The sequence below is a fragment of the Perca flavescens genome, chromosome 21 (genome assembly GCF_004354835.1).
Source record: "Perca flavescens isolate YP-PL-M2 chromosome 21, PFLA_1.0, whole genome shotgun sequence".
NCBI classification, from domain to species: domain Eukaryota; kingdom Metazoa; phylum Chordata; class Actinopteri; order Perciformes; family Percidae; genus Perca; species Perca flavescens.
Genome location: NC_041351.1, coordinates 11,927,622 through 11,941,712, shown reverse-complemented (window position 1 = coordinate 11,941,712; position 14,091 = coordinate 11,927,622). Strand labels below are relative to the sequence as shown.

The following is a 14,091-nucleotide window of genomic DNA, read 5'->3' as shown; positions in this document are numbered from 1 at the left end:
AACAAAGAGTCACAGACTAACACAAGCTGTAATATTATGCCTTCATTTTTCATATTGTTGTATGTTTTCATAGAAGCAGGTTTTACTTTGCTTCTGCTGACCATTAGATTATCATAATGGACTGTGGAAGGACTGTATTTTCAAATGCAACCTCCTGTGTGTGTGTGTGTGTGTGTGTGTGTGTGTGTGTGTGTGTGTGTGTGTGTGTGTGTGTGAGGAAAGCGAGAGTGTGTGTATCTGTGTTTACAAAGCCTCAGGAAATGCCAAGACAGACATGCTGAGTCTCCCGCACTTCAGCCCCATGTGATTGGAAACACACAGGCCAGATTGTTTGCCTGTTGGCTCCGGGTCCGATAAGAGGATTTGGTTAAAGAGAAATATCAAAGCAGAACATCTGAATCTGACCTGCCACTGGAGGTGTGGTCCGGTTCGGCTGCTTATGCTCTCATTAAACTTTTTGAGCGATCAGCCATCCTGCTAATTTGCATGATGACTCTTGTGTTTGTGTCCCCGTAGTGCAACTAGCCTCCATTGGCTTCCTGCTCTCATTACATTAGCATAATGCAGATGCTACCAGAGTCAGTAACCTTGCTGTTGCTAAGCACTATTTACAGCAAATACACACGGAAGCTGTGAGAGCTGCAGTGCTTGACAGTTTTTTCTTTACTAACCTACTTTCTTGCTACATACCTTAGATAAATATCTATACATCAATGTATCTATTTTTATACTGGCTGTGTTTGTATTATTATTCAACAAAGTATAAGGGCAAAATATTTACCCTTAAAGAACTTAAGATTTAGTGTAACACAAATGCAAGTGAAACTTGAGTTTGACTTTGCAAGATTTATAGACGTTGAACTGAAATTGTATCTGCATATTTGAAACCAGCTTTTTCTTATCTTGAAGTCATAAATTCAGTAATACTATCAACTCTTTGGCCTTGTACTTCAACACATTTCAACACATTTTCTTCACAGATAAAAAAAAAAAGTAGTGTGCCTGAACTTTAATAAGAGTTTCTTTGCTGTAGTTGATCATTGGACAAATAGCTAATTTAAGGGATACAACAAAAATGTTTTGTCAGCTATCATGTTGAAGTTGTCCTCCAGGATCAAGAGGACACAAAGTCGAAAAAAGGTTTTCCCTTTTGCATAGCTGACACTTGTCTTGTAAAAGGTCAGTGGGAATGGGACTTCTGATCATTATAAAACTCAGCCTTTCCCTCGAGCTGTAAAAGCCAAACAGTGGTGGCAGAGATGTAAATATTGTGAGGAAAGGCTCTAATCTTTTACCTCTTCATTTCCTTGTATAATAAATATTTAGGCAAATCTAATTACAACAGGTTCATGCATGTCAGTTCGAGACAAAATGTTCCAGATTGCACAGAATGAGAGGCAAGGTAAGATGTGTAAGATGAATGGTGATGAATTTGAGAACAAAAAAGAAATCGGGATGCTGCCATAAAATGCTCGCACCCATCGTTCCCTTTGTGTTTGTACCTGGCACGCAGAGAGCTGTCTGGCTCTTCTTTTGTGCATTTTCTGCTTTGATAGTCTCACATCACCATTAATCTCTCACAAAGATGCCATTATAGATGTCATTAAACATGGTGTCCAGCAAAACGTGCGAGCAGTCGGTCTGAATAATTAATTCCTCCTGTTCGTGCTGTGTGGACTCTTCTGATCACAGCTCAACCCGGTAACACGCTCTGTTATGACTGGCTAAAGCAAGGTCAGTACCTTAGGAGACCTCACTCTAATATCCAGCAGCAATTAGTGGTCGCTGTGCGAATGTTGCACATGTTATTACATGATAGGGGGACGAGAGTGAAGGCAGGTCGAGATTTAATGTGGTGTTAGTGAGTGCTGTCGCCGAGCAAAAATGGTTCATTGAAAAAGACAGCTCAACAGAAAACAGTTTCAAAAGGAAGCACAAAAGAGGATAAACCACTGAAAGGAGCATAGAGTTCTATCATTATCCTTATTTCTGACAAATATTGAAGTTTCAAACCAAAGCCTAGCAACCGATTAGCAGTCCACATTCTCGCCAGGACAACATGTGTGAGAGTTCGCAGAAACAACAAGCAATTCACTGACCGTTCCCATTGGTATGAAAAAAAAGGGAACAATGCAGAAAAATACACATAAGAAAAGACCACTGTCTCCATCAAGACCCAGAGGCAACAAAGGAGTCAAACAGAAAGTTCCAGTAAAATGTCTGAGAGATGGACACTGAACAAGCTCGGCATCGACTCTCCATGAGTCAGTCCATTGTGAGGCACACAACGCACGAGTCGAGTTCCCAGTGAATCAGAGCAGTCAGCTGCCATCCACCACCTCAAGGCACAGGGCCAGTCGAGCACAAGGGCCGCAGACATGTGACCAGCGGCATCGCACAACCACCGTTACTGTACTACGTCTCTCCAGTCAGAGCTGAGAACCGAGACGATGACAGTGAGCTCTCAAGATAGGTTTCTCTAATGGATTAACTTTAAAACAAGTGTGAACAGGTTTTCTCATTTGACTCAGTTTAGACAGATACACATACTGCCATAATATAGGAAAAGAAGTAGCAGGTGTTTGTAAATCTATAGATGACGACGACTCGTGATTTACAGGCTGCTGTCAGGAGGGTGCAGTGACATCAATACTGCAGCGGGAGTTTGTCTGAGGCCTCGCTGAGGACACCAAACTATCCCTCCACTTCTAACCCCCCTTTTCCTCTGACAGCGATACACGTGCAGCTGTCTAAATATTGCTTCTCCCTTCTTCTGCTCTTCATCGTGCCATTCCTTTGCTCCTCTCTCGCCTTGTCTGTTCTGACGCGAGCTCGCAGCCGCCGAGCGGGATGAGTTTCGGAGGGACAACTGTTCCACCGACACAACTGGGAAAGTCCACATTTGGTGCTTCGTTGTCAAGTCAACAGTCAGGGCAGAGAGGCAGAGAGCCGCGAATAACTCACTTTCTGCTGTCTAGCTCTGAGCTATAACCAGCCGCACACCCGTGCAACCAATTATCTTATTGCTAACCACAATTAGATTATTCCAAATGTAAGTAATATTTTCTACAAGGCACTGCAGTAGGCAGTACCTTTTTTTGCAATCACTAAATCATTGTATGCAATTAGTCTTTTAATGCAATTTATATAAAAAGCCAGACCAAAGCTAATCTCATAAAAAGGACAAACAGAGCCATTAAAAGTCCTCTGCTCTTTACTTCATTACTGGCTCAGCGTGCTCTCCTTACGCAAAGAGTCCCCAGGTGCATGAATGTTTCATGGCCACCCTGCTGCCTGCTTCTCTCCGCTCAGATTCAGCCTGTCTCCCTCCTCCCAGAGGAAGCTTGAACTCCTCTGTCAATTGCACTCACTTACACTCTGCTACCGTCATCATCAGCCATTAGTGGGGGGGACGCTGCACATAAGACAGCTGTTTCGCCATGATGACTCAATCATCCCCTTCAGTGGGATTAGCATCTCATATATATATATATATATATATATATATATATATATATATATATATATATATATATATATATATATATATATATATACACATTGCTGTTGAGGTTTTCAAATGTATTTTTTGGCCCTTTAAGCCCCACAAGCCGAGTGCCATCTAGTTCATTTATATTTGAGAGAAGGCAGACATCTCTTTGGCTAATATCTCCAACACTAGGCAACTTGCACCAAAACAATCTAGATTGATAAATAGCAATACAGGTAAAAGGGAAATGTATGTATTTTTGAGTATTTTGGGGTGTTTTGTTCAAATTTGTTTATTAGGATAAACCCCTTGAGATGTATCATCTCATTTTCAAGAACTCATTTTTGAACTGTCCCTTTAAAGGAATAGTCTGACATTTTGGGAAATGCACTTATTTGCTTTTTTTCCCCAAGTTAGATGAGAAGATCAATACCACTCTAACATGATCACATTGTTTTCACAGTCATTTGATACATTGTTATTATAAACAATATTGATTATAGCTGCTTTAATTAATTGTAATTCAATAGTGTTCAATAGGTCTCTAGACATGCTGTAACTATAATTTTCAAATGAATATAGCGGAGAAACCTCTGAAATGTATTAGAGAGGAATCATAAAGTAACATAAAGTGGTAGTACAAAAACTTGATGAACTTCCAACTACAGCAACTAGGACCTGGGCTCATATTTGTCCTCCTACTGTAAATAAATGTTCAAACTGGGCCACTTGAATGTCAGTCAGATCAGCTGTTGGGCTAATTTAGGGCCCAGCAGCGCTGCCACTATCATCCTTTCATTAGCTTTACGCAGACTTATTACAAATAGAACATTTAGCAGAAGCTGTGTGGGGGTCAAGGCAAGCTCGTTGGGTCTTGGTCATATTCTACAACAAGAATGTACTAGACCCACTGACACAGAGAAATGCAATTATATGGCAGGATAAAAGCTTGTTAATGTGGTCGTATGTCAAGAAGCAGCATCGAGGTAGACCATTCACAAGCCAAAAGCATCTCAATGCCAAGTGTTCTTAAAACAATTTACACCGTGCCATTAATTAATATGTTGGCTTATGAAGCGTAGCACATTCAGGCTATTCATCATGAGCAGGAAATTGACAAGTTATCCGTGGAAGGCATGTCAAAGGGATATCAGCTTTAATTTTGCATCAAAGAAGCAAGCGCTACTCCATTTGTTCGGTTCCCTTCATTTTCTTTGCAGTGTCTTCATTTGAGTAAAGCCAGGCAGATAGCTGATACAGAGACGCGTGGGTCGTAAAGGAGGCTCGGAAATTCAACAGGGTCACAAAAGAGTGGGGAAGTTCATCTCGGAGCCAAGTGTTGCTTAATGGCTTCCTCCTGCTACTCCTCAACTCAGACCATCAGAGCCAGCTGCGGAGAACATCTGTCCCGAGTACACAGACACTTTGTACCGCCGCAGTCACCCTGTCAATCAAACATGTTCTGGCATGTCACAGACTATCACCAGCAGTTGCGATCCTCTCTGAAGATGTGCGTCCAAGCTGCTTTTGGCCATGCGTACAAGCATGAGTGTGTGCATCTATGGTTGTGTGCGAGTATGGGAAAGAGGGGTTGACGCCACGTCTATTTTTAGTCCAGCACACAGAGTTATGCCTCTGTGTTATGCTGCTCTGTTCCTAGGACAGGCAGTCGGGTCATCAGCAGAAGCAGCAGAGCACCAGGATAGCTCCAGCTCTGCTCCCTGACCCCGGCCCTCCAGCTCCTACATCAGTGGGAGGGACTTACAAGATTCCTGGGCAGCAGTTAGGAAAGGCTATCTCCAAAAAAGAGGCACTTTCTTGAAGGATGCCATGTTCATCTGCCTCTTTCTCTCACCGGTGACTAATGGGCTAATAATTCAGCTGTCACCCTGGCACGTTATCTCGCATTCTCTCATGGGAAGGATACCACCCCGGAACATCTCTGCCACAGTCTGAGCTCTGAAAAAGATAAGCCTTAGATTCCCAAAGTTGCTTTACAACTAAGGTATTGTGAAGAGGTGGGATCAGAGGGAAATTCCACATGTGCGTTAAGTACTGAGGAAAACCCACACAGATAAGATAGTAGATGGATCTCAAAGGGGTTGCGAGAAGGCCACCTGGCTCAAGTGCTATCTTGTCATGGTTACTCACCAAGAAGTGTACAGGAAAATCCATCCACTTTCCATTCATCTGCCAAAACAACAGCACATGGCAGGAATGAAGCATAAATTACACAAATTATTGTTAAACATTCCTAGAAGAAGGCACCTAGTTTACTTAGAACCTCTGGCTTATGTGATTTTAATAGCAAAATAAACATAGATGGATGATTTAAATTGTACTTTGGTGAATCTATTTTTTTAAACTAGTATAACATTTATACATGTGCAAAAATCATGGTAGTCCGGAAGATTATCATTCCAAAGATTACAGATCTTCTTTTTTTTTCTTTCCAGACACTTTGATCTTCCACTAACTTAAAGGAATCTGTTGTTTATCACCCTGAAGTTAAAGATAGCGTGTCTGTCATTTGTTTTTTAAAGCTGTAAATACTTAACACATGTTGTCCTGTCTGTTCGGTTTGCACGACAAGCTCAAAGTAGTTCCTTACAACTTTTTAAGTTAACTCATCACATACATTGGAGTTAACAAAACTGATCGTTCAACCTCCAATCTCCAAACCTCACATTTGGAGTGTGAAACTTCTCTCTATATAACATTTTGTTTGTGGTTTCTTTGCCCTGAGGCACCTGCTTCAGGAAACATCTATGTATAGACACTACAACGGCTCCATCACGGTTATCAGTTTAACAGCTTGTCATTCAGACCTCTGGGTGTTCGGGTTGAATGTTAAACTCTCACTGCTCTGCCATGTGCTTGTTTAATAAAGTACTTCCACTTGACTTAACACTGGTCAGTGGAACAAGGGAGTTATGATTGTGCCTGGGTGTGAAGCTGCTGCAAAACATTCATTAAGGCAAGATATATTTCATCAAAATGCCTCTCTGTTATTATATTCAACAGAAACCTCTTCAGAACAAGAGTTCACTCTAACAAGTGATAATAATCCTTCTAATAGGCTTGGATGTTTTGAAACTTAAAGTTAAGTGGCAGGCTCTGCTCTCTGTTTGCCCGTGCAGGGGAGGCGGACAGACATGTGTGCAGAGGCAGGGGCTCCGAGGCCAGACCCTCTATCCTTCCTGTTCAGTTAGTAGAGGCCTCACACTTATCAGTTCCAGATCTCACAAGAACAGAGAGAAAGAGAGACCACTGACAGGAAGGGATTCCCTTTTTTTTTTTTTTTTTTCCTTTAGCGAGGTTAACAGAATGTCTGCACCCCTCACATTTTACAGAGGAAAGCAATTATTCATTAGACCTTACACTGACACAACAGACACAAAGACCAACCTGGCAACCTTCAGACATCAACCAACTAAAATGAACCTGGGTGCCATAACTGCCTAGTGCTGAAAGAACTAGTCTATTCACTGATTAGTTGATCATCTGCAACAATTTTAATAATTGTTTAAGTTATTTATCTAGCACATATGACCAGGTTTTGACTGTTTTTAGCTTCTCGAATGTGAACATTTGCCGTTTCTTTCCTCTTAATGCCATCATAAACTGAATATCTTTTGGTCGGTCGGACAACAACAAGCAATTTGAAGATGTCGCCTTGTTTTTCTGGCATTTTATAGACAAATAGTAGAGAAAGTAATCAATAAAGAAGGATAATCATTACAGCCTTACACATCATCTCATTTCTGGAGATTGTATTTGGCTATCAACCCCAGAAATCATACATCTCTAGTTGAGACTGTTGCTATTTCTTTTCACTGCAGCCACTCTATCAAACCCAGCTAGATTTTCCCCCCGCAAAGGCAACCTTACATCGACAGTGAGAGGGGAAAATCTGTCATTGAGAGTGAGAGCTGACTGTGAGACACACATGTCATGTCCCTGTTCGTGTCGTATCCCCCCTCGTGGCACTTGCTCTCACTGTCTACCTCGCCTGACATTTCCACAATAATCACTTTGGTTTATCCCACTCAGCTGTGTGGCAGCCAGATGTTTGTCAGGGCACCATATTTCTCAGCATTCACACTGCTCTAATCAAGATTAACCACTCTTATCTATTCAGTGTGTGTGTGTGTGTGTGTGTGTGTGTGCGTGTGTGTGCTGGATGTCCCAATTCCTAATCCATAAAGCCATAGCTGTATTGTATAATACAGTGGACGAACCAATTACATTCCCCTTCCACCACATAATTCTCCCTTTTAGTGGAACGTACACTGTGCCACATATTGCATAAGGATGAACTAGTGGCTTGCTGGTGAAGATGATTGCCATGACCTTCTGTGTGTGTGTGTGTGTGTGTGTGTGTGTGTGTGTGTGTGTGTGTGTGTGTACACATTCTTCAGACTGCATTTGGAATCGGATGTAGGAAAAAAACATAAACACACGCAACATCGCAGCACTTTGTTACTCAGAGCCCCCCAGGAGCTTTTAATGAAATCAACATGCTTCGCAAGGTGAGCCAACACTGGCCACACACAAACTGCTGCCATCAAATGTTTACCAAAGACACTTGAGCACAGCGGAGGACAGAGCATGTCCGAGCAAACAAAGTTGTAGTCTTTAAATCAACTGTAGTGACAGGGGAGGCACATATCTGTTTCCAGTGACAAGCTTTGTTTAATTCCCGGCAAAGCGTCATCTCACGTAATTAAAACGAGCCTGGTGAGTATCAAGGATTGAAAAAGAATTAATTTGTGCTCTCAAATTCATTTATTTTATTACACAACCTTATTTGAATTCAAAGAACATAAAGATTTATCATGAAACAGGCTGTGCTAGAGGTGATGACTCGCAGGGCTCGCTGGTGCTTGCTAACAATCAGTAAGCAAGCTTGTTAGCTTGGTCGCTAATGTAAAAATTAAGGTGTTTCCCAACACTGTCAAAGCTTGCTACTGGTCAACGACGCAAATTCAAGTGTGAAATGCTAATGTAACATGCCTAGGATACACAGTGGTAAGCCATATTTACATGTAACTGTTAGCAGCAACATGTAGCAGCACAACTGTAATAAAACAAAGAGTGTAGAGGACAAATAAAAAAAGTGACAACCTAATAATATTAAAACAAAGGGTATGAATTCACTGTAGGCACCTCAACACCAAAAAACAGCTGCTAGCCTGCCGCTAACATTCTGGTTGCCACACCAACCTGCACCTTCAGTTTCTACTGCTACAGAAACACTAATTGGAGAGCATACATTTTTAATTCAAATACATGACTTAAAACTAAATTTACCCCTGACACCTGCTGGGCTCTGTATGTCCCAAAAAAAAAAAAAAAAAAAAAAAAAAAAAGACTCACCTGCGTTGATTTCAATCCTTGATTCTTCACCACGAAGGACCCCCCCCACCCATTCACACACCAGGAGGAGAAACACTTCCACGCCTCACGTCGTCTGCCCCTGAGAGAAATCAGAAGAGAAAAAAGAACATACATAAATCACCGCTGCATTATCCACCAATCTCCAAACACTGAATTATAACATTTGCATTTTTTTTGCCCACTCGATGATTTCACTTCTCACAGATTCCTTTGGGCTCTGAGTGGCTACCATCTGCACCTTGCTTAACGCAATACATTTCTTCCCTGCACAGATAAGCTCCTTCACGCTCTCGTGCCCATGAAGGACGAATCAAAAGAGCAACCGATGATCAGTATGGTATCACATAAACATCCAACACAGAGGAAGTTCACTGCCATGGCACATTTACAATTCACTCCCGATTGACAGATAAGCCTATTAAGAGAGGCCTTCACTATAGCTATGCACTTAGCTTGGGCTGGCGGGGCTCACGCATATGCCCAGTGACATTCAGACCCTTGAAAATGACCACATTAGTTATTGGTGAAGTTTAAAAGGTGATAACCAATGTGTGAGAGAGACTATTACATTTAAGCCAGTTAACGTCTTAATACAATAACCAAGAAAAAAAAAAGAGAACATATGTCTTATCTATCTACCAAAACTTAATTTTCTTTAGTGAATTAACAGTTGTGAGTAGTTGTACTTACGAGCATAATAAGCATAGGCTAGATTCTAGCATGTTAACTTTTCATAAATCTTAAGTGCCACTACTGGCATCTGACAGAGAGTAAGCAAACAAAGAACACTTGGAATATTTAAATATATTTATTTGCTATAAGTCCAATACTTGAATTTGTGGCTTACCTCAGACCATCTGACTGTTAACATAACTTTATTCTGAAGTTTCACAAGACCTTAAATGTAAAAAAAGGAGTATGGATGCTGAAAGAAATTATTCAGGTCTTCATGAGAGAGAACAGTACAATATCAGCTAAATTAAAGTCCTCGACCCCTCATTGAATGAAGGGTCTATGTTGAGGTAGTAGATAAGTAGAGTCATCTTTAAGATGACAGAGCATGCTCCCAGCAGGTGAAAGTATAAACAAACCATTGGCCTTTTTCTTTGTTCGTTTCCTGCAATCCATTTTTGTATGAAGAGCATAACCCTCATTTTCATGGAGGCAAAGAAAAAGTTCACTCCTCAAATGTTGAACTACGACATTTCAAGGAGCTGATTAGGATGGTGGAAGGAAAGAAAGAATAAAAAAGTGTTTTTGCTTTAGCTTTGTGAATATGTGTGGAGTGTGCAAGTACTGTATGGGACAAATGTTGGGGTTTTGGAATTTATAGAGTGTGGTCTAGACCTACTCTATCTGTAAAGTGTCTCGAGATAACTTTTGTTAGGATTTGATACTATAAATAAAATTGAATTGAATTGAAAATGCCATTTTTTTCCCCACCGCTCCCCTCCTTTAACCCCTGTTACCTTAGCGTCTATAGCTGTATCCTGTTAGTGTATCATTTTCACAAAGTGTCTGCTTAATGACACACAGCATGCTAGCCATTTCTATCCCCAACCAGAGCTTCTCCTGAGCTCATGCTTTGGTTGACAGGACAAGGCTAATGCTCCAAATATAAAAACCGTCTACCCACAAGGTGTATTTTCACATTCAGCAGGAGAAGGCGGTCCCTTGTGCCTTGCACTTTTCTTTTATTTATACTCCTTTTTTTAATCGTTGGAAGATTTTTCAGGCAGCATTTCTCTCCTGGAAGTGCAGCTCTCTGAAAGGAGAAAGTGGAGAAGCGCTGGGGGCTCAATGGGTCGAGAGAGAGAGGAGGAGGAGGGGTTGACTCTGGGTGCCTCCTTTTTAAAGCCAGATTCTCCCCAGATACCTCTGTGCTATTCATCAACAGCTTTTCCAGGGCTGTGAAAAATCAATGTGCTCTGCACTGCAAACAGTTCATAATGACGGGGGATGGAGGAAAAAAAGCTCAACTGCAACAGAATTGATTTGTTTAAGTACAATAACACGGCTCTGCAGCGCGGTGAGGAGGAGACTCGAGCGCCCAGACAAAGACTGACTGGCAGTATGGAACCACAAGCAGTAATTGACAAACTGCTGGCAAAGTGCAAATCTGAAATACAGACGCTTGTTATCTAATTAAAGGAGTTTTTCCTCTGAATTACCACCTGACAGTGAGAAATTCACTACAGTGACATGCATATCCTCTGAGAGAAAGGATATATTTTTCAATAAAAAAATGTCTCTATCATAAGATAATCTGATAAATACTTGTATGTACAACATGTTCATTAATTGCATTAAAACTTTTTTGGATTGAAATGTCAAAACAGTTTAGAAAGAAATTCCCCTCACAAGTTCCCAGAGCTCAAATTAACATCCTCAAAATCAGTAATTTGGTCACCTTAAACTGTTTAGATATTTAATTTACAAAAGGATATATTTTAAAAGAAGCAGCAAATGTTTACATTGAAGAAGGTGGGCAATTTTGTCAAAATCCCCACTGTCGCTGCAGCCAGAGGAGCTGGACAGACTCATTCCTCCCCAGTGATCACCGGGTTTTACTGGCTGCATGAAGAACAGTCATTCTGTATAAAGTGGCGGTGAAACCTGATGGCGAGACAGACGGGTGGTGGGAGCTGGACGCCACCCGCTAAGACTGGACAATGGCAGGAGAGGGACACCTGGGGAGAAACTCTCACCTGGCTCTGCTCGCAACGCTGTGGGAAAGGCTCTTAAGAGCCACAGGCTGCTGTTCACCCAGCCAGCTCTTTGGAGCTATTATTCCCAGTGGGCCACATTTGCATTTTAACTGGTAAATACAGTAGGTTTTGAATGCACATGGACATCAAGCATCTGAACAAATGGAACAGGATTAGAAAAGAATTAAAGAGGGGTTTTTTTCGGCCTCAATGAAAAAAGGGAAACAATGAGCTAGAGTGATGAAATAGTTAAAAAACATAAACATGCAGAGCTACTTTCCATTAGTAGTGTTGAATATGCTGTTTGCTGATTGACATTATTAATAGTAGGATGATACTTCCTCAAAAACATCAAATTACCTTTTATTGTATTACATTATTAATATATTAATTAGCAATCATCAGCAGTTTTAAAAAAAGCAGTGAAGAAATGTGTGAAAAGGAACAATTTTAATCACACCATTATGTTCCCAGTAAACCCCATCTCTGAAACATTTGACCTCCCATTCACCTCCCTCAACAGTGATCTACTTCCACTTGGCGTTACATTGGCACAGACATCACAACGCCTCCTTTCGGCTGCCTTCCGGTTGTTGATGTGCTCAAGACATGCAAGATCAACCAAGATATGCATCTCTGCTTTTCAAAAAGACACCCGGCAAAGACACTTGAAGTCACAGGAGAAACGCTGGAACACCAAATGTAGGAGTGACGTCTGTAATTATTTTCTGCAGAGAAGCAGGTTTTCATTTTAAGAAGATAAAAACAGGAGTGTGTAGAAACACAATGGCAATCGTCTCCCCTCACAGCCAGTGTGTTTACAGTACATATAAACTAATAATGTGACTACTGCAGCTGTCATGCAACAATTAAATTGGGTTATTTTACTGGAATTAAGGCTAAAGGTTAATAACTCATAGAGCAAATTCCATGTTTTGTATAGACGGGCTGAAACTTGACTTGAAACAATTTGACTATATATGAACGTTTTGATTACTGTTAATCTATAAATCGATTTGACTGTACATTTCAATGTAAAGCAGGTCGGAACTACACAATATTGCAATTGTAATACTTTCGAAATAGCAGTTATATATAACCTAAAAACTCAAAAACTATTCAATAAAATTTTACCTGGACATCAAAATGTGTGCTGGGAATTAGTAGCATTGCCAGCAGAGGAGGAAGAACATGCATTTTTGGGGGTAAAGAATACTCTCATTTGACTAATAATTAAACAAATTAGCAAAATAAATCATTCTGTTTTGTGGCACTACTAATACTAACATGTCCCATGAGTAACCCGTTTTTAAATAAATCATGTCAACTTTGGTTACTGGGGAAGTCGGGTTATTGCAAACCAACATAAAGCCCTCTATCGAGCATTATCCTAATCCTAATTTACAGCTGCAAGGTTATAATGCCTGCATATAATGTATGTACCATACTGTACTGACACCCAAATCCAGGTTAGCAGAAGAGGGATTGAACATTTCCCAATACACATGCTGCTGGTCTCTGAGGACACATGGAATGATTACATTAGACAAAGTCACATGTAGTTATGGGACAAAGCCATGAACACCAAGTGTATACTCTGCAGTGAATACTGTAAGTGCTGTAGTGATGATTACAGGTTTAGAGATAATGGTTTTTAGCGTGATACATTTAGAGCGCATGAGACACCAGCTCAGTTAGCTCCCCGGTCTTCACTCTCTACTGATTAACACAAATGCTGGCGCCTTGTTAACCACTGCCGCTGTAATTATGCCGAGCCTCACACACACACACACACATACGCATAACCTATACAGCACACACAGGCAAACACACTCCAGTGCAAAACAGTTGTGGTCGTATACATGTTTTGTGCCACCTGATCAGCATCACAGCAACTACCAATTATGTGTCTTATTCATGCAAATGCAGGTAATTTGCTTCCTGCTGTGCACAACTTCCCAATGTGTGTGCCCTCTAGCTTCAGTTGTTTGTATTGTGGATCGCCTAATCAAGTGAAAATGAAATGATCCCAATTGTTTTTAATTTAAAGGTTTGTTACCGCTTGGGTTTCCATTTCGTAGTTTCCTGAAGTTTTGATAACACAAAATGATTGCTATGATCTTGGAATGTAGCGACATTTCTACAACAAAGTCCAACAGGACAAGAAATGAGCAGTCAGACGATCAGACGAGCTAACAGTTTAAGCAGAATATCTAAACCCCTAAAACTGAAAGTGAGCGCATTCATTACACAGGACAGCCAGTGAGTGCACAGCTACTGTAAGTATAGTGTGTGTGTGTGTGTGTGGGGGGTGGGGAGAATAAGACCCAAGTGAAAATACCTGCGTTTTTTTCTATTTCAAAAGGAGTGAGTTGATGCTTATGAGAGTCGTACATGAATTGATGGCTTCAATATTATTTCTCCTCCTCCTCCTCTCTTTTCAGTGTATCTGGTTTCAAAGGAGAGAGCAGCCCAAGAGGGCGCCTGTGTTTT

The 14,091-nt window shown here is 41.0% G+C and overlaps 1 protein-coding gene across 4 annotated transcripts in view; it reads right to left on the bottom strand.

Annotated features, from left to right (window-relative positions):
- LOC114548302 (zinc finger MIZ domain-containing protein 1) overlaps positions 1–14,091 on the bottom strand; it is a 105,661-nt gene that overhangs the window by 66,367 nt on the left and 25,203 nt on the right. For 2 of the 4 annotated variants that reach the window (XM_028568159.1, XM_028568162.1), the window contains exon 2: positions 8,870–8,969. The gene's annotated coding sequence lies outside the window, so the exon portion shown is untranslated. Of the gene's footprint in view, positions 1–5,641; positions 5,681–8,869; positions 8,970–14,091 lie in introns of all 4 variants that reach the window. The other 2 variants (XM_028568160.1, XM_028568161.1) reach the window with 2 other exon arrangements.